The sequence below is a fragment of the Martes martes genome (genome assembly GCF_963455335.1).
Source record: "Martes martes genome assembly, chromosome: 1".
NCBI lineage: Eukaryota > Metazoa > Chordata > Mammalia > Carnivora > Mustelidae > Martes > Martes martes.
The window spans coordinates 107,760,910-107,786,119 of NC_137888.1; the positions used below are offsets into that span (position 1 = coordinate 107,760,910).

General features: G+C 47.3%; 1 protein-coding gene across 2 annotated transcripts in view; it reads left to right on the top strand.

The window, feature by feature from the left end:
- The window catches only part of ST6GAL1 (ST6 beta-galactoside alpha-2,6-sialyltransferase 1), a 118,062-nt gene that overhangs the window by 11,737 nt on the left and 81,115 nt on the right, over window positions 1-25,210 (top strand). For both annotated transcript variants that reach the window (XM_080809686.1, XM_080809687.1), the window contains exon 2: window positions 15,596-15,739. The gene's annotated coding sequence lies outside the window, so the exon portion shown is untranslated. The remainder of the gene's footprint in view (window positions 1-15,595; window positions 15,740-25,210) is intronic.

Below are 25,210 nucleotides of genomic sequence, written 5' to 3' on the forward strand. Positions count from 1 at the left end.
GCTCTTGTGCTGTTCCTTTAAGAATGAGTAGAATAAAGAAGGTGGATGACTCACAGATGACCTATGAGTAAAATTATTCTGTCCTGGCCAGTGAAAAGTGGGATCCCATTGACCTATTCTCCCCAACTCCCAAGCTAATTTCTGGCTTGGAGTTGGCTCTTGAGTTGGAGAGACAATATCCATTCAAGCATTCAAGCAAAGTTTTTTTTGAAAAATAGTAGAGATCTCAGAGACAAGATGATCAAACTATGGAATGAAATAAAGAATAAGGAAACAAATGAGATACATCGCTATGGAAAAGTTAATGAAGGAACAAAGCAACATACAATGAAAACTAAATTGTTTGAGAGGGAAGGCTTGAGGAGAATCACAGTGGATGCCAAGAACGATAAGGAAATTAATCAGAGAAAATCAGAGATCTAAAAGTCCTCTGGAGGTGATGTCTCAGAACGGTAATTGGGGCATCCACAGAGACACACGTCACTTCTGCTCACAGTCTGTTGCCCAAGCATGGACACACCTGAGTGTAAAGGAGGCTGGGAGAACATCTCCAGCTGGGGAGCTGGGCACCCACTGAAAACTCCAGTTTCGGGAAGGCGTTCTATAACAAAAAAGAAGAGGAGGAGTATGGGTATTGGGAGCCATCTGTCTCTGCACAGAGCAAAAAGTCCTCTTGGCCTCTGGCTTGGTCAGCAGCAGGAAAAAACTTGAGAACATGAAGAAATGTTCACAGGGTTCTGAGGGAAAGGCAGCATGACTGAAGACTTCTGCACTGACGTAACTCACTCCACAAGCATAAGGCAGGTGGCCAGTTCTCATGCGTGCAAGAACTCAGGGATGTAGCACATAGGAGCCCTTTGTGGGAAAACCTACTTGTGGGTGGAAAGGATGAATCCGAAGTGCACTTAGGAAGGCATGGTTAAGGGTCATTGGGTGAGCCCCCTCCTTTTTTTTTTCTCCTTTTTATGATTATTTATTTATTTTAAAGAAAGGGGGTGGTGAGCCCTTAATCCACTCAGACAGAGAGAAGTGCAGCAAGGGTGGGCAGGATGGCGAAGGCGTGGAATGTGAGAAGTAGCAAGAAGGTGAGGGGGGTAGAAGGCTGGGACGTGGGAGCACGTGTGTGTGTTAACTTTCCCTGTCTCAGATGGTCGAAAGAGAAAAGTCACGGCTCCAACCTTTCAACTCATTCTTTTCTTAAACTGGGAGGGATCTTTAAGGAAAATATCTGTTTTGGTGGAGAAACAGTTATGAGAAGTAAAGCTTTTTAAAAATTTTACTTTTTGGTAGAATGGAAATAAAATATAATGTAAAAATAAAAAGTAGCTATTTTTTCAAGCTCCTTCAGCCATCCTTGTTTCATGCATTCTGTCCTCCTCCATGCTTCTATCTGCATGTAAATGTAGAGACATGCAAAGAATGATATTAATCTTTTTCTTTTCTTTTTTTTTTTTTTTGTTTATTCTGGGTGGTGGGATATTGGGTGGCTTTCAGTTCTATACAATTTTGTGTTAAGCATCAAAGGTATTGTTGGGGTGCCTGGGTGGCTCGGTCAGTTAGGGGTCCAACTCTTGGTTTCAGCCTCAGGTTGTGACCTCAGGGTCTTGGGATTGAGCCCTGTGTGGGGCTCCCTGCTCAGCACAGAGTCTGCTTGTCCCTCTCTGTCTACCCCTTCCCCCACTCACACTCCCTCCCTGTCCCTCCCTTTCAAATAAATGTGATCTTTTTTTTTTTTTAGATTTTGTTTATTTATTTGAGAGAGAGACACAATGAGAGAGGGAACATAAGCAGGGGGAGCAGGAGAGGGAGAAGCAGGCTGCCCGCTGAGCAGGGAGCCCAGTGCGGGGCTCCATCCCAGGACCCTGGGATCATGACCTGAGCCCAAGGCAGGCACTTAACAACTGAGCCACCCAGGCGCCCCTCAAATAAATAAAATCTTAAAAAAAAAAAGGTATTGTTAAATACTGATGCTCAGGTTGTGGAGAGCAGGTGGGAGATACAATGCGTGAACAAGACACTGTCTTTTCATGGGGAAGTTTGCGAGTCAGTTATGTGAACACTGAACTCTAGGCAGAATGAGACACTGTAAACCAAATGACCCAGTGGGTGGCAGGGCCCAGAGGATGAAGGGGAAGGTTTCAAGGAGATAGGGTTTGAACTGGATGCTGAAGTATAGGGAAAGCTCTGATGGGTGGGGGATGGGAGAAGAGCATCCCTGGCCTAGCAGGGAGCCAGAGCACGAGCTTGGAGCAGTGAAGGTCGGGGTAGCCCTGAGTAATTGGTGGCGGTTGGAGAACAAAGGATGGACGAAAGAGTAGCCACTGTTCATTAAGTGTGCCCAGTGTGCCAGGTATGACGCATCATATCTCTAGGCTGCCCAACAGCCCTACTATAGAATGAACATAATTATCCCTATGGTACAGATGGGGAAACTTGAGGTTAAGAGAGATTTATTTGCCCAAAGTTACACAATGGGAGACTGTGGCTTGAACCCCTCTAGCTGCCTGCACGCCTAAGCCCATGGTTTTTCTACTGCGCTGTGATTTGTGGTGCACAGGAGACTGAAAGTGGCCACCTTTGGGCAACATAAAATATAGAAATACAAATAAATATAAAAAGATATTTTTTATAGGTAGGCTTTCTAGATAACCAAACTTTATATAAATTTTATCTACATAGAGACTTATGAAATAGAAATCTCTTTTCCGTCTAAGTTTTAGGCAAATATAAGAGCCAAATTGTGGTCCAGACTGCAGCTGTGCATAGCCTCAAGCTACTTAATCCTAACCCTAATTTCCTGATCCATAAAAGGGGATAATAATTGTGGGCCTGCCTACTCTCAGATTTGTTTTTATGTTCAAATGAGATCATAGATGTGAAAAGATGACAAAGAATAAAAGAACCACACAGAAGGGTTTGTTATTGCTGGCACGCCCCTTGCCCTTCTGAGAACTTACAGACATCTGTTAGAGCATCCACAGGTGTCCATAAAAACTCCCACAGTCACGGACCTGCTCCCTGAAGGCTTGCAACAAACTGCTTGGTCACCGGGCAAGAAACTGTGGCCTGCTGATTCAGACAAGCAGCTGGGGATTATGAGGGGAGGTGGTGGACAGGGAGGGGGCAGGTCCTCTGTCTGGGTCTCTCCCATTGCCGGCGGAGAGAGGACTCCTGCCTGCCTTCCTGGTTGCTGGCAAAGTCTGGGTGAGAGCTGAGTTGGGACCGCTGGGAACAGCGTGGGGAGCTCTCCTGGGCAGAGGAGGGTGTCCCAGACGTGCCGGGCCACGGGAAGGAATGCCGGAGCTGCCAGGCAAGCAGGCCCCTGCCATGTCTGTCTGGGAGAGGCTTGTGGTCTGGAAAAGGGATAGGAGGGACAGAGATGCCAGGGGCCTCTGGAATAGGCTTTACTTTTCAGGAGTGCTGATGAGAACAAGGCAGGGCCCTGTCCTCGAGAAATTGGTCTCTAACACAATTCATCAGTGTGGGCTGGCAGCCAGACTTCAGGACTGAGCTGTTGTGGCCTGAGGCAACTCACATGTGCCCCAGGAAGGACTGGGATTGTTCAGGAGTCTGGACTGGGACCTACCATGCCACTGGGGTCGGGAGTGGGGTGTCCGAAAGCCCTGTTGTGTATGTTGTGTGTGGGGTGATGGAATGGTTTTAGTGAGAGCCAAGCTACTCCTAACTGCTGAAGAAACCAGTTTCTTCATCCTACTGGTCTCTCTGCTATGCTGACACAGGACTTTAGCTCCGCATTAGCTCAGGATGGGCCCCTCTAGTTGCTGGCCCCTACAGCAAAGAGAAGACGTTTCATCTCAGACACCATACTCCTGTTCCACGAAGTCAGCTGTGTTAGACAGCCGCCCCTTGGATGGCCCAAGGCCCAGCACAGTGCCCAGACCTCCCCGGGCTGGCCCTCTGCCCTCCGAACCAGGGCACCGTCAACCCCAGCGAGCGTGAGAAGGTGCTCTCTAGGGAAGGTCAAGGTGTGAGAGCACAGGGGGAGAGGCAGGAGCCCAGAATGGGGAACACTCAAGGCAGTCCTTTTTAACCAGTCACTTCTGGGCTCGGAAGTGAGACCTAAGAGGAAATGCTCTCTGGGCTGATCCGTGGAGCTGAGCCCCCGGGCCGGTGGAGTCAGGTTTAGGATCTTGCTCTTCTTTTTCTTATCCTGTTGGAAACCAGGATCGTAGGGATTTGTCCCAGGTCAGAGGAGGGCAGGGCAGTGAGGAAGCTCTGACAAAAGCAGTTGGGTCGGGCCTTCATTTACCCAAGCAGACAGCCTTTGTCAATTGTATGGTGGTGGGAGGATGCTGGCCCTGCCTCGGAGGGGATGGTTAATGACGGTGTGAGGGATAAATCCTCAGAAGATGCTTCCTGCCAGAGGGCTTGTGGCGGTTCCTTTTTTGCCCTAAACAATGAACATTTTATTCTGCCCATAAATCGGGAGGAGAGGAAAGATCAGGTATGGAGGAGATGGATGAAGAGTCCTCCTCCTCTTATCTCCTACATGGTCCGGGTGATGCCCAGAGTGGGGGCTGGGAGGCAACTCCCTGACTTGCCCATTGCCATCCGCAGGGTCCTCTTTCTCAGAAAACCTTATAATGTGAAAAACACCACATGCTTTGCAGCCAGATAAACTCGGGTTTAATTCCACATATGCCTCTACTTCTTCTTTTTCTTCTCGTTCTTCTTCTGACCACTTACTTCCCTGTATGAACTTGGGAACTCACCTTCTCTGACCCTCGGTGTCTCGTCTGTCATCTGTATTAATCACTGCTACCTCATAGCATTGGTGGGAGTCCTGTGTCGTGCCTAACCTCATCCCAGCACGTAATTAGTGATAATAAATGGTGGCTCTTTTTAATGTCATAGTGATTTTCAGTTATTGGCTGCCTGACGGGTCTGACGCTGTGCTAGGCACTGCGGATAGGAAGCTCCGTGAGGTCCAGTCTTTCCCCAGAAGAGCCTCTGTCTAGGAGGAGAGGTGGGCGCAGAATCAGGGCACAGGTCAATGGGAGCTGCAGGAATTGCTGCTGGAGCAAGAGGCAGGGGCTGGGCGGAGGAGCAGGTGAGATCGCCATGGGGGCTTAACCTGTGCAGTTGGGTGGGGTAGAAGGACATTCACACCCAAGATTTGGCATGAAATCCACTGATAAGGGTGGGTAGGAGTTGACAATGGGGAACACTGGGGGACCAGTAGGGGAGCCCCCAGGGCTTCTGCCCTCTGCTGGCATTCAAGCTCACACAGTTTAGGCTCAGGAGAGAGTCTGCAGTCTTTTTCCAGCAGTTGGGTAGACACGGACAGGGTCCTAGCCAAGAGTGGCTCGGGGATGGGTTGTTGAGATGGCATGTGTCACCACAGAGATCTCTCCAGGCCCAGGGCTAGAATCAAGGGTGGACCTCCCCAGAGGGAGTAGCACATCACCAGACAGGAGTTGCAAATATGGAACCCCTAAAGTGCAGGCTTCACCAAAGTTTGGCACAGAGCTGTTGTTGTCACATTAGGACTCGGGGAGGCTGGGCGCGAGGGGTGGCCAGTGAATTCCAGTGAACCCATATGTAGTGCTGAGTGTCACAAAGAACCACAGGACACCTCCTTAACATTTCAGGATAGACATCTGTGATTTCAGTTATTTGCAAGTGACTTCAAAACCCTGTGGTAGATACAAATCGGGTGAATCATTTAGATGAGATAAAAACAGAATTATATTTGATATTTGCTACAAGGATAGTTTATGTCACTTTGCTGGTGATAAAAATAAACAGCAGCTCCCATTTACTGGACTCTTAGGATGTGCCCCTTACCGGGGTCTCACGTAACCCTGGTTCCCTCCAGCTCACGGTCCCGGCCACGTCTGCGGCCCACGGCTGAATGCCACAGTAGAAAAGCAAGCAGCTGTCTTGACGGCTCCCGCTCTAATTCACAACCACCATCCTGAAGTGGACTTGGGCATCGTCAGGTTATCTTCACGCCTTGGCTCTGGTGGTTCTCAACTCTGGCTTCCATTAGCATTACTGGGGGGGATCATAACAGGTGCTGCTGCCTGAATGCCATCTAGAATGAATGAATTCCAAGTCTTCACGGAGAGGACCTGGATCTCAGTACCCTTTTTTAAAGCTTGGCTGTTGACTCCAACGGGCAGTCTTGGCTGAGAACCGCTGCGCTTCTCTCTAATCCGGGTGACTGTTCACACCTCTTTCTCGGTCTTCAGACCTTTAGTGCCTCTTCTCCCTTCCTTACTCTTAGTCAGAACTTTGTTTCCCACTTAGCTGAGAAGGTAAAGGCAGCCAGAGAACTTTCACACCTTTCCGCCACCAAATGTATGCCCATAAATTCTGCTTTCTGCCTGTGACAGTGGATGAGGAGTTATTTCTGCTCCTTTAAGACCAATCCCTCCACTCATTTACTGTATCCTGTTCCCTTACTTAATTAAGGACTTGACTCCAGCAATATTCCCTTCTCTTTCCAATGTTTCTGTCTCTCTGCTGGACCGTTCCCATCTGCCCGCCCCATCTGTCTATCTGTGGCTGTTGTTTTTCTCCCACTGAAACCCACCCACACGCATATGCACATGCACTTCCTTCCCCGATCTCATCTACCCCACCAGCTGCTGCCTCATTTCTTTGTTCCTTGAAAGAATCATTTGCTCCCTGTAGTTCATCTCTCCTGATTTAAGCCCAGTTGAATCAGTGCTTCGCCTCTATCACTCCACAAAAAGCACACCTGTCAGGTTCACCGGTGACCTCCATATTGTCAATCCCAATGGTTAAATCTCAGTCCTTATCTTGATTTATCAGTAAAGTTTGATATGGTTGGCTATTCCATTTCTCTTGAAAACGTGTTTTCTCTTGGCTTCTGGAATAGCGCACCCCTTGGTTCTCCTCTTCTGTCGCTGGCATCTCCTCCATTTCTTTTGTCAACTCATATTCACTTGTTCATTTTGGAGCACCTCAGGGAGCAGCCCTTGGACTTGACCTCTTCTCTGTCCCCTCATCAACAACCCTCAAGTTATAGCTCCATTGCAGACCTTTCCCTGAATACCATACTCTTAAATTCAGTCACCATATTTTCTTGGGTGTCAAATAAACATCAAAATGACAGCAGGTCCAACACTGAACTGCTTTTCCCTCGAAAACCACCATCCCTGGGGCGCCTGGGTGGCTCAGTCGGTTAAGCATCTGCCTTCAGCTCAGGGCATGATCCCAGGGTCCTGGGATTGAGCCCTACATCGGGCTCCCTGCTCAGCAGGGAGTCTGCTTCTCCGTCTCCCTCTGCCCCTGCTCATGTGCTCTCTCTCCCTCCCTCATTCTGTCTCTCAAATAAATAAATACAATCTTAAAAAAGAAAGAAAGAAAGAAAGAAAGAACACAGCCATCTCCACTTTAGGAGATGAAAACTTCATCTTTCCAGCTGCTAGGACTTCAGACTTGGAGTCACTCTTGACTGTCCTTTCCTCATGCTGCATCCAGGCTATCAGCAAACCACGTCAGCTGTACTTGCAAAGTAAATCAAGGAACGGACTACTTGTTTGATCCACTGAATTCTCGCTGGTCCAGGAAAGCTCAATCTCTGCTTTTATTTCCTGGAAGAGTGTCGTAACTGTTCCTTCTATTTGCATTCCTCCTCCTATGGTCTCCTCAAAACAGTAACTAGAATGATTGTGTTGAAAGATGTTGTATTGTGTCATTTTTCTGTTCAGAAACTGACAGGGGTCCTCATTTCACTCAGAGCCAAAGTTCTTAGAAAGGTCTACAAGGTTCTGCATGATTCAGTCCTCAGGTCCTCATAGACTTCAGCCTCTACAATTTTCTGCCTCTTCATTCTGTCTTATTTCATGTCCCTTAAACATAAAGCACTCCCCGCCCCCCCCCAGAGCCTTTGCACTGCTGTTCCACTCAGTTGGAATACCCTTCCTTCATGCACTCTCATTGTGTTCCCCTTCTTTTCCTTCAGGTTTCTAACTAACTGTCATCTTATTTGAAAGGTCATTCTGACCACCTTGTATAGGATAATCTGGTGCCAGCCTCCTCCCTCACTCCCTTGGCTCTCTCTCCTTTATCCTGCCTGTTCTTCAGTGGCCTATGTGGTCACCTGACTTACTTACTCTGTGTCTCTTCTCACTGAGAAGTTGTTTCTACCAGGGCAGGGACTTTATCTCTTTCATTCGTAACTCTTTTCTGAGGACCCAGAGCAATGCCTTGGCAATGGTGGCTGAATTTAACTTAACCCTCATGAAAATACTTTAGAATTCATTGGAATTACCCACAATTTATAGATGAGGACATTGAGCCTCAGGGAGGGTAAGTAACTTTTTCAAAGTAACAGAGCTTGCTAGAACCAGGACACACATTTCCCAAGCGACTATGCCACTAGGCGCCCTCGCTGTTGAACCCGGCCTCCCCACACCCCCACATTCCAACTTGTCTCATTTTTTCCACTTCTCACTGCAAGTAGGCAGACCCACAGAGTGACAAAATCCCTGTGAAAATGCCCCAAGTGTGACTGGAGGTGTAGGAGGTACGTACGACACGCACACACCATCTCTGATCGGCAATTTCCAAATCCGAAAAAATCTGTGAAAACCAAGTTTTATTTTTAACCTGTTTGGTGGCAAAACCTGTCCCGGACTCATGTGAGGCTATTTATAAATCCTTAACCTACTTCATATAAACTCGTATTTATCCTGCGGCAGAAATACTAATCCGTATCATTAGGAGGAGCTGGCCCACCGGCTGGCCCACCCCGGCTGCAGATGTTAGGCCATAGGCAGTGGGGGCGCAAACCGCTTTTCCACAGTATGAAGCATTCCAAATCTCAACACTTAGCAGGCCTCGGATATGCCTGATAAGTGCCTGGTAAGTGATTATGAACCTGTGTTAAAGCTTGCCTAAAGGTCTGGCTTTGAAACTATGCCAGGAAAACAAGCTGTTTTTATTTTTATTTATTTTTTATTTTATTTTTTTTTATTGTCTTAAAATATTTTTTATTTCTTTTCAGCGTAACAGTATTCATTGTTTTTTCATCACACCCAGTGCTCCATGCAATCCGTGCCCTCCCTAATACCCACCACCTGGTTCCCCCAACCTCCCACCCCCCCCCCCCGCCCCTTCAAAACCCTCAGGTTGTTTTTCAGAGTCCATAGTCTCTCATGGTTCATCTCCCCTTCCAATTTCCCTCAACTCCCTTTTCCTGGTCACTAAAACTGCTCTTGAGGATCTTTCCAGGAACAAACTCAACTTTAAGACCTGACTAAGATCAGGCAGAGCAGGCCAACCTGAGAAGGGCATGTGTGAGATGCCTTTCTATAAGAGGGAATGAATAAAAGCCTACATATTGAACAGTGAAACCATCTCTCCCCAACTTTGTTTTTGTGGTGGTTACCAGTGACTAGAAGCTAGGGGTGGTTATCTCCCCTTTTCCCTAGTCACGAGCTTAGAGAGGTCTCTCTGCATAAACTTAACAGCCCAAGAGAAAAGGAAAAGGCCTATAGATATTGATATTTAGAGTTCTTTAAATAAAATGGTGGGATTACTCTCAACCCTCCTCTGGTAAGCCACCGGCCCAGCAGTTCTGCCCATACAGGGAGCTTCTGGTCAACCTTTAGTGTCTCACTTTTGAATTTAAAAAGACCAGTAAGTATCTCCAGATATTTGAGAAAAGTTTGAAACATAAAACACAGAAACCAAAAAGAGACAAACAACGACCACATGATAAGAGACTCTCAAGAAATAGAGACAGTGCAGGGAGAGAAGCAAACGTCACAAAAATTATGATTACTGGTGTCCTGGAGGCAAGATAAGGTAGCACAGTAATAAAATACAGTGTGCCACCAAAGGAGTATTCAGAGAATAGGAAAGAACCCCTGGAAATTAAAAGTATGATAGAAATCAATGAATCAGTACAGGGTTTGGAATATAAAGTTGATGAAGTCTTGGACAAAGGCTAGAAACCAAAAAAAGGGGGGCTATGCATGAAAAATAAGAAAGGATCATTCTGAGAAGTTCGACTTCTGAATAGGAGGACATACAAAAAAAAAAAGAATAGAGAATAAAGAATAGATAGAATAGAGAAAAAAGAATAGAATGGAAGGGAAGACTCATCAAAGAAATGATACAAGGAAAATTTTGAGAACTGAGGAACATAGGCTTCTAGATGAAAAAACTCACTTGCATGCCCAGTGCTATGAATGAAAAAAGACACACATCAAAGCACATCATTGTGGAAAAAAACCCACAGAAACCAGAAGCAAAGCTTGAGGACGCGAGGGAAAAAACAAATCCTAAACTGATTACATAGAAGAATAGAAATCTGATTCTATGGCAGCACTGGAAGCTAGAAGGCAATGGAGCCATACCTTTAAAGTTCCGAGAGGGATTTATTTCCAACCAAGAATTTATATTCACAAAAAGTATTAATCAGATGTGAGGGAAGAATGATGGCATTCTCAGATATAAGAAACTTCAATTATTGTATCTCCCACATATCCTTTCTGAGGAAGTGACTTGAGATATGTTCCTTCAAAATTGGGGGTGGGTAAATTAAGACGGACCAATAGGAGTCTTCCTTGAAGTCTGGAGAGCAAGCTGCTCAGTTTGGAGTAGGAGGACAGAAGATTCCAGAAGGGAGAGCTTCAAGGAAAAAAAAAGTTGGAAATTTGAGGGCTAAATTAGTGATAGGTATGTAGAAGATGAAGCTGATAAATAAGACGTGAACGGACTCCAGAAATGACAAGGAATATACACGAAAGGAGTGAACCATAGCACACCACAGAGCTTGCCTGTGAACAATCATTTGTCTGGTCGTAATCATGTAACATCTAGTGTTGACTTAACGAAAAAAAAAAAACGGTTTAACTATATTAGAAGTAGAAGAGGTACGTGGGATGGTGGTAAAAGCAAGCTAAAAATTCTCGTTTTCCATAGTAGGAAGTAATGAATAATATCTAACATTGAACAACAACCAAAAAAGCCATGTAAGTATGCTATTTAGATACACGGCGATCCTTCTAGAATTAGATCAAAGAGCTAAAAGTCATTGCATTTGGGCGGCAGAGATTAGGGTTCTGCAGGACTGGGGCAGGGGCTGGAATCATGTATGTGTATGGCTCTGACTGTGGAAAGGGCTTATATGTCTCCGTGTATATCCAGGCTGGCAGCTCAAATAGGCAGAGTCAAAACCGAAGGATTGTCGCCGACAACATGTTAACAACACAGTCAAAGAAATGAGCAGGAGCTCCCCTCTTTGGGTGTTTTACATACGGTGGTGGCAGAAGAGCTTCCTTTTTCTGTTTCTCTGGAAATACATTCTTTACACCATTTCTTGTCTTGTCAGAGCCCATGTATTCAGTGTTGAACTCCTTTTTAATTTTAGCTTTTGTTGAGAGAACTTGGCGGAGTTCTGTCCTAACACTGGCAGAAGAAGGCCTTGGGGAGACGGGCCAGCGTGTAGAATTCTGGCCTTGTCAATTCCCAGCTTTGGGCCCTGACTAGTTACTTAAGCCCTTTTCCTCGTCTGAAAATGGAGAAAACACTCCTTGCCTCATAGGATTGTACGAGGAATAAATGAATAATTTAGTATATTAAGTGCCTGGCACACAGTAGTTGCCAAAAACATTTAAATTAAAAAAAAATAAAATAAAGGAACACTGTGGTTAGCCCTTGGTCTGGTACAGAAGCCCTATATAATATTGGGTCTGGGCCCTGCAGATGAACCTTCCAGAAGAAACAAGAGCTTGCAAGGAAAGGGAAGGCAGAATAATCAAGGAAGTCTTTTGATTTTAGCAGAAATTCTTACTGTATTTTGGTGCAGTGTCTTCTGATCTGACTATAGAGCTCAGCAAATTTGTAGAGACCCAGACCCTGGAAAGTTTTATGTACAAGGATCGATAAAAGCTCTTAGCCAATTTAGATTCCATATCCAAACAATCAGAGCAGTCGCTCACATTCCAGATAATGTGGAATAATGGAGTCAGGGTTCACAGGGTTATCTGTTACCCCAAGGCTCCTGTGTGCCTTACGGTGATGGTTCATTTAAGCCAGGGACCTGGGGCCCGAGCCCTACTCTTGGGATAGGCTGACCCATTCTCTGACTCAAAGCCAAGCCCATTGGTAATCGTTCTTGTTTGAGGGATGCTTATATCAGGGGATGCAGGGCCATGAAATTCTGTATGTGCTTGGCTCATTTTATGACTTCTTTGTGTTCTTTGGGTCTTGGTGGGCCGTCTGTCCTGGCTCTGGTCTGTGATCAGCACCCACACCTTGTATATCTGAAGGAAACACCTACATGAAGCGTGAGGGAGTAAGGTGGCCTCTCATTTATCTGCTTTCTTCCTTAGAACGTTCTTCTGATGCTTTGGGGGCTGCCAGAGGGCCTTAGCTAGGAGCTGCCAGAGGCAGTCAGGTGAGGGAGTAGGGCAGGAATTGATGGGGCAGAGAACAGGCCCCGAGCACACAGAAGGCATGGAGTACAACTTTGGCTGGTTAGGCCGTGGGAGACAAGTGGTGAAGCCAAAGCTAGATGTCAAGCCAGTGACCCTGGTGGAATTGGAGGGAAGTCAGGAAGCACAAGACACTGAGATTACAGGGGCCATCAGTTTAGCAGGTGCTGTATGAACACTGCAAGGAAGCTCACCAGTATATAGGTGGCTCCGGGGCAAGGAAACACAAGGGTCCTCTGTGGTCAGCCGAGTGGGTCACACTGGTGGAGTGATAGGAGGAGTAAATACAAGCCACTTAATAGCAAAACCGTTTTATAGAAAAATCTACGGTCTGTAATTACTGCTCTGTTATTGTTTATTTCTTATGTTTCTGCAAAGTACAAGTTGTACTTGCAATCCAAGACTGTCCCATCAAGTTGCCTCATCTGTCAAAAATCCAGCTATAAACTTGGGAAGGAAGTTAAAAAAAGAAAGAAAGAAACAAACAAACAGGCTTTTGAGCAGCCACAATGGATGGCCAAAGCCCAACCCCAAAGCCGTGCACTGGGTGATGGTGGGAGAGCTGAGGAGCTCTCAGTCCCAGCCCTGGAAGACTTCAGTGAGCTGGAGCCAGCTGGGACCCCAGAGCTGCTCTGAGCCTAGCTCTTCAGGGGTTTCTGGAAGGGATTCAGGGGATGCTTATAGGAACAAAAAAGAGGAAGTACAGATGAGCTTTGTAGTTTCTAGAACATCACCAAGCATCTGCTCTCTCTGGGGTGCAGAGTTTCCTGTGTGCCTCTCCCTGGGCCTCTCCCTGGGCCTCTGCCCTGCCAGCTTCCTCTCCTGCAGTGCCCCGTGGCCCCATCACTTGATCTTGTGCTTGACGTTATTTCTTCTAGCACCCCTACTACTCTCCCTTGAAGCTCGAGGCTCCACCACTAGCTGATTGTAGTCTTTCTTCACAGTTGCAATTTTGAAAGTATCTGGCCCAGCTCCTTTATTTAGATGAGTTGCTTTTAAGTCCAAGTTCCACCCGTTGTCCATCAGGGGAGGCCCCACGTGTGAGTATGGGTTGGGTAGCAGGGAGACAGGTAGAATGTCTTGCCTATTTGAGTAATATGGGAGCTCTGCAAGCCATCTGCTAAAGGATTTAAAAAGCATAAATGGAACCTCGCATTCTCTCGGTGGTCTGCAGGTTGCTGCGGCTGGAGTGTAAGGTGCCTGGGGTGGAGTGGCAGGGGTGCTGGTCAGCTGGGAAGGGGCATGAGGCTTGGCTTCCTAGCGTCTTTGCCTGGGTCACAGGGCCACGGAAATCCATGAAGTCTGTTTAGACAGATTATGTGGTGAACTATTCATGTCTCACTGGAGGTTTGGCCTGGATCCAAAGGAGGGATGAGGAAGGCTAGCTAGAGAGAGATGGAGAGAAGGGGCCTCTCTTCTGTTACAGGGGCAGGTGCATCAGCAGCTCCTAGTACCCCAGCCCTCGGAGTGCCTTGCTCCTTCCCTGGGGAAGGCTGGTTACAGGCAGGTTCCCAGGTGGTCACCAGGCCAGCTGCATTTCCCCTAGAGATCTCTTGCCAGCCTGCCCCAGTCGCTGCACCGTGACTGTGGTGCCTGGTGTTTTGTAGGCATCAACCATAGACAGCAGCAAAGCACCCAAAAGCTGCTAGTGACTTTTTATTTTCTCACATCCCCTGATGCCTCTGTCCTTGGCTCTGCGCGCCCCGAATCTTTGCAAGACCTCGACATTTCCATACCCTCAGTGGCTCGCTTCATCTTCGCTTTCATCTGGTGGGACATCCTCTCAGTGTCTGCACTCTCATGGCCGCACTGTTGTTTCTCATGACATCCCAGGGTCTCTTCCTCCTAGACACCACACTTGTGTGTTACTTCTCCTCTCTGTTCCGCACAGCTTTCTCACCATTCCCCCTTCCAGTTCCTTCCTGCACATCCCCTCCCCAAGCTTGATTAGGGAGAGCTCGTTTAATCATCAGGGCTTACACTTGGGCTGAGCTGAACGTGAACAGGACAAGTGTGCTGAATGTGCTGGCACCGGCTGCTCATTTGCACTGAATGTTACACTCGTGGTGAAGGAGGATGTGGGGGAGGGAGGGGCTGGGTAGAGGGGAGGGAAAGGAGGCTAGGTCCGGGCACCTCTCACCAGTGCCCAGAGGGGGTTATACGGCACCCAAATCCTGGAGGCAGCAGGCCAAGGCTGAGACATTTGGAAACTCCTTGACTGGGTCTTAAGGAAATAACCATGGATTTCCCCGAAGATTTAGTCTTAAGGACTATTTGTAATTACCAAAAAAACATTGGTGGCGGCCCAGGTGTGGGCTGACAGTTCTGGTCTGGCTGCCGAGGGGCAGGTTCCGTGACCCCGCGAAAGGCCGCTGATGACATGGTGCTAAGCCTTACCTCGTTTTAGTGCATCTTGGTAAAAACTCCAGATCACCAAAGAAAACCAGGAAGGGTGTGTTATCTGTGGTTATCTTGGAGAGAGAAGAATAGGTAATTATTTTCCTTTTGTTGAGTTAACTTTAGTTTCTAACATTTCTAGATTGTTCATAAATTTCTTTGATACTTGGAAGACTAACAGTCACTTTCAAAACAAATGGCATCCACCCAGCCAGCTATAACAATAATAGGGTTGAAAACTAAGTTTCCGTTAAAAAATGCTGTCAAAGTAAATCAGGACTTGAATTCACGTTTGTAACATTACACACCCTGTGCTGTCGGTCAAAGGGAGACGGGGAAAGGGTGCAGTATTTGTTGATTGAAATCAGCTATCCATAAGCCATATCTAAACATGAAACTTGGGGCCAGAACTGTAGTTTTCTTTTCTTTCTTTTCTTAGTAAGAACAGCAAGTAGCAGAGGATTAAGGGGCCATGGTAGAGTTTGCTTTGCTTCACCTACAGCTCACGGAAGTGGCTCAGCCCCAGAAGGGGTAGGTCTGGGCCAACAGATGGGCGGCTTGAGCCCTGGAAAAGCGGCCGGCTCTTTTCAGGTGGGGCTGTCCTTCTGGAAGGGGCTCCCAGGTGTCAGGAGTGACCAGGGTGGGGCGTGGGAGGAGGAAGTGTGCTAACCCTTCTGCATGTATTAACATTCGTGCTTCTGGAGCTCTGTCTGCAACTTTTCTTTATGTGCCTGTGTTTTTTTTTTTTTCCTCTGCAGGCAAGGTAGAGCCAGCTGTGTGGAGCTTTGAGGCCAGCAGCCCAGAGAGAAGCAGTGAAATCCTGGAGCCCAGCTGAAATGAACTGGCCTCCTTGAGCGGGCCCCAGCCCCCGTGCCAGGCCAGGCCTCTGTCCCAGCACTGAGGTAAGACTACCTGAATCCCAGGTTGGGGGCAAAGAGGGTAGAAGGCCTCTTCTTCTGAGGAAACCTCTTCCTTTAAGGCTCAAGGGAAAAGGAGCAGTTGTTTCTGGTACAGTCCAACCATCTGCTTCCACCTCTGCCTGTTGGGGGGCAAGGTCATCTGATGGCCGAAGAGGCTTTGATTTTTCAGAGTACGGCTCATTGACTTTTTTTTTCTTTTAAATATATTTTTTTAAATTAACATATAATGTATTATTTACCCCAGGGGTACAGGTCTGTGAATTGTCAGGCTTACACACTTCATAGCACTCACTATAGCATATACCCTCCCCAGTGTCCATAACCCCACCACCCTCTCCCTATCCCACCCCCCAGCCCGCACACACAACCCTCAGTTTGTTTCATGAGATTAAGAGTCTCGGCTCATGGACTCTTAACAGGGAGTTGTATTTTTTCGATTGCTGGTGAAATTGGAACTCCAAAGGGAGGATGAATTTGCCCTCCAGGTAAGACTGCACCAGATTCAGGTGAATGGCTAAACTTGGGTGCACCTGCTCTGTTCTCCCAGGGAAGTTGGGCTCTTAGGAAACTCTCTCTTTCTCTCTTATGCCCAAGGGAGACAGAATGACAAATGATGTAGGGAGGTGATTGCAAAGCATTCCACTCAGCTCACTAAAAAATGACTCATTACTCAGGTATGTTCTGATTGCAAAGGTACTATGTGCTCATAAGATATTTGGGAAAATAACAAACGTGGAAGAAAATGAAACATGGCTGAAACCCAACCCCTGCTAACAATCCTTCAGGTAGGTTTCATGATGGTTCCTCTTTCAGCCCCTATAGCACATCTACTCCTCCTGGCAGGGGGCAGAGAGATGAGACAGAAAGAACACTCAACTAGGAGCCAGGAGAATTGGCTTCTAGTCCGGAGGCTCTCAGAGTGCTGATTTTTAAATATTCAGGAATTTTGCAAACTGCTTGTTAAACATTGTTGACAGCCGGAAATTGGCCATGGTGGGGAAGTTCACAGCATGGAAATTAGCTAGTGCTATAAACCAGGGCCTTTTGGTTTCGGAGAATCACATTTCCAGCTTGCTGTACCACCAACAGGCTGGGAGCCGTGAAGCAAGTGCTTCCCTGCCCCGTACACCCCTCTCCCTCCTCTCCTATGCCTCTCCATGAGCATTGGTTACATGGATGAACAGGAGAGTTCTGGTCTTCTTATCCCCGAAGACAGTTGCGAGGCTCCCTGCCCATGGGAGGGGGTTTAGTTGCTTGGTAAACCTTTGGTTTATCAGTGGAGAGAAGTCAGCTGGCTTTTCCCCCTGCCTTGGCCCTCACTTCTTGGGAAATCTGTGAATTACTGACGCCCTTTTATAAGAGCAGATAAAAACTCTTCTTTTACTGACAGACATCTGGGGCATATTTCCTTCCTGGAAAATTCAAGGAGTTGGTCAAAGAAGTGTGAAAAGGAAGCCCCAGTGCTGCTAGATGTGAGAGCCAGGACTGAAATTAGAGCTTTTGACTCTTGAACTCCACTGGGGGTGATGGGGGGTGGGATAGAGGGGGGAGGAAAAGAAGGACCACTTCCTGCCAAATGTGAAATTTAAACAAAAGCCTCTTTCTTCAAGGCCCTGCCATGGGCAGATTAGAGCTAATTAAATTAGCATAATGAAGCCTCAGCCTCTGCCCTTCTCCCTCTACTTTCAGAACTTTTGGGCTCCCTATGTCCCCCCACCCCCCACCAACCCCTTCATGTATCTGAGAGGAGGGGATGGGGAGAAGGTGGGGGCATCAGTAAATACCAGTTCACCTTGTAGAATTGTAGTTGAGAAAGATTATGAAGGTGGAAAGGACTAGAGGGGCCGTTTGGTCCCACACCCTCGTTTTAAAGAAGCCAGGTCACGCAGCCGGTGACTGTTGGTGGCTGTGGGGGAAGGCAGGAGCTCCTGGGAGGCAGAGAACGAGGTTGGTGGGATGGGGACTGCTCAGGAAGCCTCTCAATCACTGAGCCCTTGTATGTGACCAGCAAGGGGACAGGGTGGACGGTCACCGGGGCCAGCCCTGCCTCTACCATTCTCAGATCCTTGTGGCTGCTGCCACAGCCCCAGCTCCCTTCATGCAGCAGGCTCCCTGGTGTGCTTGGAATTAAGACCCCTTTCTCATCAGGGATTTGCTTTTCCAGGTCAGTGAAACCAGCTGGGCAGATCTAATTCTGAGGGCTTTTAGGTGTATGAGGAAGGGCAGGGAAGGGTAGGGAAAGCTTAGTCGTGGCTCTAGGCACTGTGCTTTGTGCTCTGTTTAGGATCTCACTGAACTCTGCAATGACCTAACAGGGTAGGTTTTTCTATTCTCATGAGGCAGATGTGGAAATGGAGTCTCTTGCAGAGGTGAAGAGACTTGACCGAGACTGCAGAGCCCACAAGCAACAGAGATGTAAGCTGAGCTGGGCTGGGACTCCACAGCTTCTCAGAATTAGTGGGTGCCCCTCACAGCAAGTCGGCGCCTACATGGGCGGCGGTTCCCAAATGCAGTTCCGACAAGCAGGGTCCCTTCCCTCGGGGTACGCCCTTCCATCTCTGCCGCTCTGTGAACAGCTGTGGGGGAGTGCTTGGAGCTTCACAAAAGGCCACACTGTTCCTCTCAGAGGAAGAGGGCTCTTCAGTCTACAGTAAGATAGCGTCAGAGCTGGGAGCAACCATAGAGTTCCGTAGCATATTCCCTTCACTCATGTGACACCCCGGGAGGTGAGCTGGGGTGCTGCTGGCCCCAGGTCTCTGAGTCATCTGGAAGTAGAGGCCCTCACGAGGGAACATGCCGAGGTGGATCTGTTTGGTTTTCCTCCCTGTTTGGGTAAGTGATTATTCCTCTGGCAAGAGGGACTTAATTCAGCTTCCTCAATACTGTGTACCGAGCCACATATCCTGTTTGGGCAAAAGAGAGTCTGGCTCGGCCTTGAGTGTACAGGAATGACAAGGGACAAGGGGAGGAGCACTCCTAAATCGTGACTATATATGACATATATTAGCTCATAGTCCTACATCAACTCTAAGAATTCTAACGGGAGAAATTGTGTGTCCTGGGACTCCCAGACCCCTAAAAACAGAATTTTCAGTGCTTACCCTGCTAATGAGGGAACAAAGCAGTAAATGGTGGGTCAGGGTCTTTGGAAGATTGTTGCAGAGGAGGTAGGGCTTGGGAGAGGAGGCAGAGGGGCAGAGGGAGAGGTTTGGGTTGGCCCTAAGTGGGGCAGGTGTCTTTGTGGAGCTGGGGTTGAGGGGGAAGCAGCATGGACGGTTTCGTAGATAATCAAGAATCCTTTTCCTCTCTGGCACCCATCAACTTTAGGAGGAGGAAAAGCTCACTTCAGGGGGGCACTCGTAATGTGAATCAGGGCTGAAAGCAGTCCTTGGAAAGCTGGTCAGTTGGCCTTCACATCTTCCATCTGAGGAAATGGAGGCCCAGAAAGGGAAAGGGCCTCATCTAGGACATGAGTGGAACTGGAGTCTGCTCTCCTGAGTGTCTGGCCAGGGTCCTTCCCACCAAGCAGCTCTAGCTGCACAGGGAAAGATGTTCCCAGGGGCAGGTCTAGCCCTCTTCCTGACTTGGCCTGTCTGGCCCAAAACCTGTGAGGGGCTGGGTTTGGACGTTGGAGGAATTTGTGGCAATGGCAACCCAGTAGGGAGAGGGTGTCCTCTCAGTGAGGCCACAGATCCCTGCAGGTCTATGATGCCAGGCCTTCACCCTCCTCTGTTCACATCCTAGACATCTTGTGGAGCCACGGGGTATCATTTCTGGCTTCTCACTGGAAGTTCACCATTGTTGGAAGACCTCACAATACAGAGAAAAGTGCCCCAGCTTTGAGGACATTTGAAGTGAGTTTGAACCTCACTTGACCATAGTTGCACGACTACCTAGCCTTTCTGACTATTTCCACACATGTAAAATGGGGGCTGAAAAATCCCTACCTTAAGTGAAGATTAATAATTATTTATATAATGCTCTTCCCACAACTAGATGCCTAGTGAATCGTCCCCATTATTTTTTTTTCATGCAGTTCCATTGAGGTCTAATTGACAGACAACATATTGAAACCTTTACAGCTAGATGAGTTCTGACATATGTATACACTCATGAAATTCTCCCTACAGCCAAGTTAATGAACATAGCCATTACCCCCAAAGCCTCCTCCTTCACCTTATCCTTTCCTCCTCCCATCCTGCCTCCCATGTCCTGCCTCCCATTCCCAGACAAAGCCTAATCTACTTTCTATCACTATAGATTAGTTTGCATTCTCTAGGACTTTATGTAAATAGTATAATACAGCACATGCTTTTCTTACTTTCAGCATAATTTTTTAAAAGTTTTTATTTTTTTATTATTTTTAAAAAGTTTTTATTTAAATTCCAGTAGTTAACCTACAGTGTAATGTTAGTTTCAGATGTACAATACAGTGATTCAATACTCCCATACATGACCTGGTGCTCATCACAAGGACGTTCTTTAATTATTTGACATTCATCCATGTTGTGTGTATAAATAGTTCGTTATTTTATTGCTGAATAACCTACTATAAGGAAATAACCTACTATAAGGAAATAACACTATCTGGTTATCCATTTATTAACAGATGCTTGGGTTGTTACCAATTTTTGGCTATTAAAATAAAGCCAATGTGAGCATTTGTGAAAAAATTTTAGTGAGGACCTATGAATTCTTTTCCCTGCCTCCACACCCAAGAGTACAATACTTGGGTCCTATGGTGGGCGTGTGTTTCACATTTTAAGAAGCTGCCCGATTGTTTTCTAGAGTGGTTGTACCGTTTTACATTGTCTCCAGCACTCCGTGAGAGTTTCAGTTGCTCCATTTCCTTGCCATCACTTGGTATGGTCAGTCTTGTGAATTTTAGCTATTTTAATAGGTCTGTGGTGGTATTTTGTGATTTTATTTGCCTTTCCTTAAAGAAATACTCATTTTAAAAAAATTTGTTTGTCTTCTTATGATTGAGTTGGGTTCTTTATGTATTCTACAAACAAGTCCTTTATCAGAGGAGTCTGAAAATACATTTTCCAATTCCAAGGCTTGCGTGTGGTGAGGGATAATGGCCCATAAAGCCATAATTATAATTCAGTTGAGAAAGTATGTATAGGGAAGTTCAAAGAAAGATAAGTAATGTTTAAAAAAAAGGATTTATTTATTTGAGAGAGAGAGAGAACGCGTGCATGAGAAATCTCACAGGGGGGCAGGCAGAGGGGAGAGAATCCCAGGCAGACTCTGTGCATGGAGCTGGATGCTGAACTCAATCTCACAACCACGAGACCACAACCTGAGCCAAAACCAAGAAGTGGATGCTCACCCAAGTGTGCCACCCAGGCACACCCCCAAAGATCAGTCATCTTAGCACAGGACGTCAGGGGAGCTTCTAGGAGGCGACGGTGTGCCAACTGGGTTGTAAAGAGAATGGAGAGTTAGCTAGGTGGAGGGAGGGCCGTCTGGGTAGAAGTTTGTCTGTGCAGAGGCATGGCAGTATGAAATATCTTGCTGCATGTGAAATTATATGTAATCTAATCGGAGGACTCCGATTTTGGAGAAGGATGTGGGCTGTAATCCCAGCTGCCCTGCTGATAGCCTATGCACCTCTTTTTTATTGTGTTTTATTTTGAAACAATTGTAGGTTCACTGGAACTTGCAAAGATAGCACAGAGACGTCCATGCATCCTTCAGTTTGTTTCAAGGGCTTCATCTTACATAATTAGAGTATAATAGCAAAACCAGGAATGTGAGGTTGGTACAACGTGTGTATGTTTCTATGTCATTTTCTCACATGGGTGGATTAGCAGAGCCACTATTGCAATCTGGAGATAGACTGTTCCATCACCAGAAAGATCTCCCTCCTGCAACCCTCTCATTTTCACACTGCTGCGGCCCCTCCCCTCTGTGTTGCATTTCTATGATTTTGTCATTTTGAGAATGTTCTGTACATAGAGACCTACAACATGCAACCTTCTGAGACTGGCTTGCTTTCAGTCATCATCACACACTTCAGGCCCATCCAGGTGGTTGAATGTATCAATAGTTTGCTCTTTTTTTTTGTGGCTGAGTGGTGTTTCATGGGATGGATGCACTAGTTTCACTATTGACCTTTCTTGAAGGACCTTTTGGTCATTTCCGGTTTTTGGCTATTACAGATAAAACCGCTCTGAACAATTTTGTACAGGTTTTTGCGTAGATGTAAATTTTTGTTTTTTCAGGATAAATGCCCAGCCATGCAATTGCTGAGTTGTATGGCAAGCGTAGTTTTAATTTTTTACGAAACTGCCAAATTGTTTTTTAGAGCGGCTGTACCATTTAACATTCCGACCAGAAGTGGGAGTGGGAGAGACCCACTTTGCCTAACCCCTTGCCAGCTCTGGGTAGGGTCATATTTTCATGTTAGCTGTTCGGATACATGGGCAGTGGTGTCTCATTGCCATCTTAATTTGCATTTGTCTGATGGCTGGTTGTGTGACTTTTTCTGCACCTTCGCCTCTGGCTGTACGAATCTGGACCCCGTCCTTTTAAATGTGAGAAACAAGAGGAGCTCATGCTGATAACCCCCGTCCCTCATTTCTGGAGCTGCCCTGAAATCTGACTTCCTTGTCCTTTAACCCAGTTAGCAATTCCAGGAGATCTTCTTCATTGTTCTGGGTGGCTCCAGGAAAGTGATATTTTCTAGAGCTGTGTATTTTTCCAGGGAAGGTTTTTTTTTCCTTTACCACAGACGAGCAAACGACCTGTGAGTGTTGATTTTTTTTTTTTTTTTTTTTTTTTACTGTTCTGTGGGATAAGTTCTCTCTCCCCGTCCTGTCCTTCCCTGGTACCAGTATGCCAACATCTGTATTTACTGGCAGCCGAGAAAAAGAAGCCTCTGGAATTAGGCCAGGGTGGCTATTTTCTCAGTGTTTGCAGGCCTGAAATGCCAAGGGAATCTGCCATGGCCTCAGGCCTTCCCTATGCTCAGCATTTCACGTTCCTTCACTCACAAATGGAGAGGCAGCTTTAATGTGCTGGGGAAAACGTGCATATCGCTAACAATTCCATAGCATTTATTCTGTGCCAGGCACCAAGTGCTTTCTACGTAGGCGCTCATTTAAGGCCCATAGCAACTCTGAGTTAAGTGCTATGAATACCCCACTTGACGAATGAGGAAACTAGGGTCCGCGAGGTCTCATAGCGAGTACGTGGTGAGTAAGTTGGGACTTGAACCCAGATGGTTTGGCACCCAATCCTATCGTTGTCGTCACTGTGCTGTACCATCTCTGCGAGGGCAGAGATGTGTGGAATGCACCTTGCTGTTGGAAGCTGTGGGCCTCAGGCTCTTCCCTTGGGAACAGGGTGGGGGAGAGGAGGTCATGCTATGAGCGTCCTCTGGGCTGTCAGCCCCTGGTGATGGGCAGTGGGAAACAGAATCGCTGGCAAGTGCTTTCCCAGGGGTAAAGGGGCGTTCCTTGGAGGCCTGTCCCGGGCATGGGCTGCTGTCCAGGTGTGAGTGAGGCTCGGGCCCTGCACCACAGTCTTGTGAAGACACAATTCTGTTCCATGAGCCTGCTGTGCACCCAGGCCTGACTCACGCACACTGTGGGCAGAGGCTAGGAGGAAGATGACGTGGAGGCCCTCACCTTGGGCAAAGCACCCACTTCACTGGCCCCCAGACTCTCAACCACCAGTCTGAGCACTGATAACCTTGAGCAGGCGCTGAAGGGACTCCCCACCCCAGAGATGACTGGGAAGGATCTTGGTCTTTCCAGCCTGACCGATCTGGGTTCTGGTTGCAAAACCTCTGTTTCCACCTGTAAACAGGACAATAACCGTATCTAGTGTCTAGATTGCGGCGAGGCGAAGAGGGGCTCTGTTGTGAATTGCCCTAAAGAACGTTGGTTCCCTCTTCTCTCCATGGGGCCCTTTCCAATCTTAAATATCCAGCTTCATGGCGGTACTGCCCTGAAGGAAAATGGGTGTGTGTCCCTTGTCCTAATTCATTTGGTGAAGAGTGTCCATTCACTCGGTCAGTCAGCTCAGTCGGCTCCTTCGTGACCCTCTACCACGTGCTTACTTCAGTAATAGGCCCTGGGAACCCAAGATCCGGCTCCTTGATCTCACGTAGCATATGGGCTACAGAGAGAGACAAATATTAGTTACATAATAGCCCAGCTGAGTGTGTTATTATGAACTGTGGACTTGCTGTGGAGGAGGCTCACGGGTACGGAGTGAGAGAGCCACAGTCTGAGGCTGGAAGACTTCCTCAGGGGAGCGATTCTGATCTGGGTTGGATTCTTTAGCCTTGATCCACTGAAGAGGCCCATGTGGAATGTTCTGTAGGATCAGCTCACTTGACACTGTGTCCTGCTGACTGACCCGAAGCCTGGCCACCCTGGTGTTCTCTCCACCCCAGCAAGCCTCACTGTTCTGGGAGGTTCCCCAGCCTTTGGCAGCTGCTGCTGACCCATGGGGGCTAACGCGGAACTCAGAGCCACACCTTACAGACTGGGTTACGTGTTTGTTGTTAAGTGTGCTCGTGACTCAGGGTGTTACTCAGCCGAATGTAGTACGCCACCATGAAATCACACAGTTTTTAAAACAACTTTACTGAGGCACAATTTATATGTCATGAAAGTAACTTCCTTTAAGTGTAAATTCAAGGACTTTTAGCACATGTCCCGAGTTGTGCCACCATCATCACGGCCCAGCTTTACAACATTTTTTATTGTTGGAGGGGTCATTCATCATCACATGGAAAAGGCAAGAAAATTATTTTTTGTATGGAAATCATTCTGGAATTACTTTCTCTGGAGTTAGTTCTGTGCTCCCAGCACGAGGATCTCATTAATTAATTCAATTAGTATTTATGGAGTGGCTGCTAGAGCCCACAGCTGGGCTAGGTGCAAAGGGGAGGAGAGAAATGGTGGAAAGGGCAGTTTTCCTGTGGCCGACAAGCTTCCTACCGAAGACACAATGTTCTGTGTAGCCTGCCTGCAGGCGTGGGTCTCAGCAGGCCAGGTGTTTGCTTTCCTCCCTGTGGCCCATCACGGAGGACAACACAAGGGCCTTGCTTTTGCAATATTGACATATTGAAAATACTAGTGGAGCCGAGAGAGGGAAGTGTACTCTCCGACATCTGCAAACAGCTCTAGGCTTTGCCAAGCCTGAATGCAGGACCCGCAAAGAGAGGAGAGTGGGTGTGCTGTTTACAGTGCAAAGATTCCACTAGTGGAACTGGGGTGAGAAGTGAGGGTACCTGAGGGAAGAAAGGACCAGGAGCAAAGTCAGGGCAGGGGGCTCAGGTGAATTCAGGGAGTAGTGGTGCATTAGGTCCCCTACAGCTTCGGGGCACATTTGCATATAGTGGAGGGTTACTTGGAGGCTTGGGGGTGGAGTGGAGGTGAGGAATTTGGGCTTAGTGGAGCAAACATGGAAGATACCATTTTGTCTCCAAGG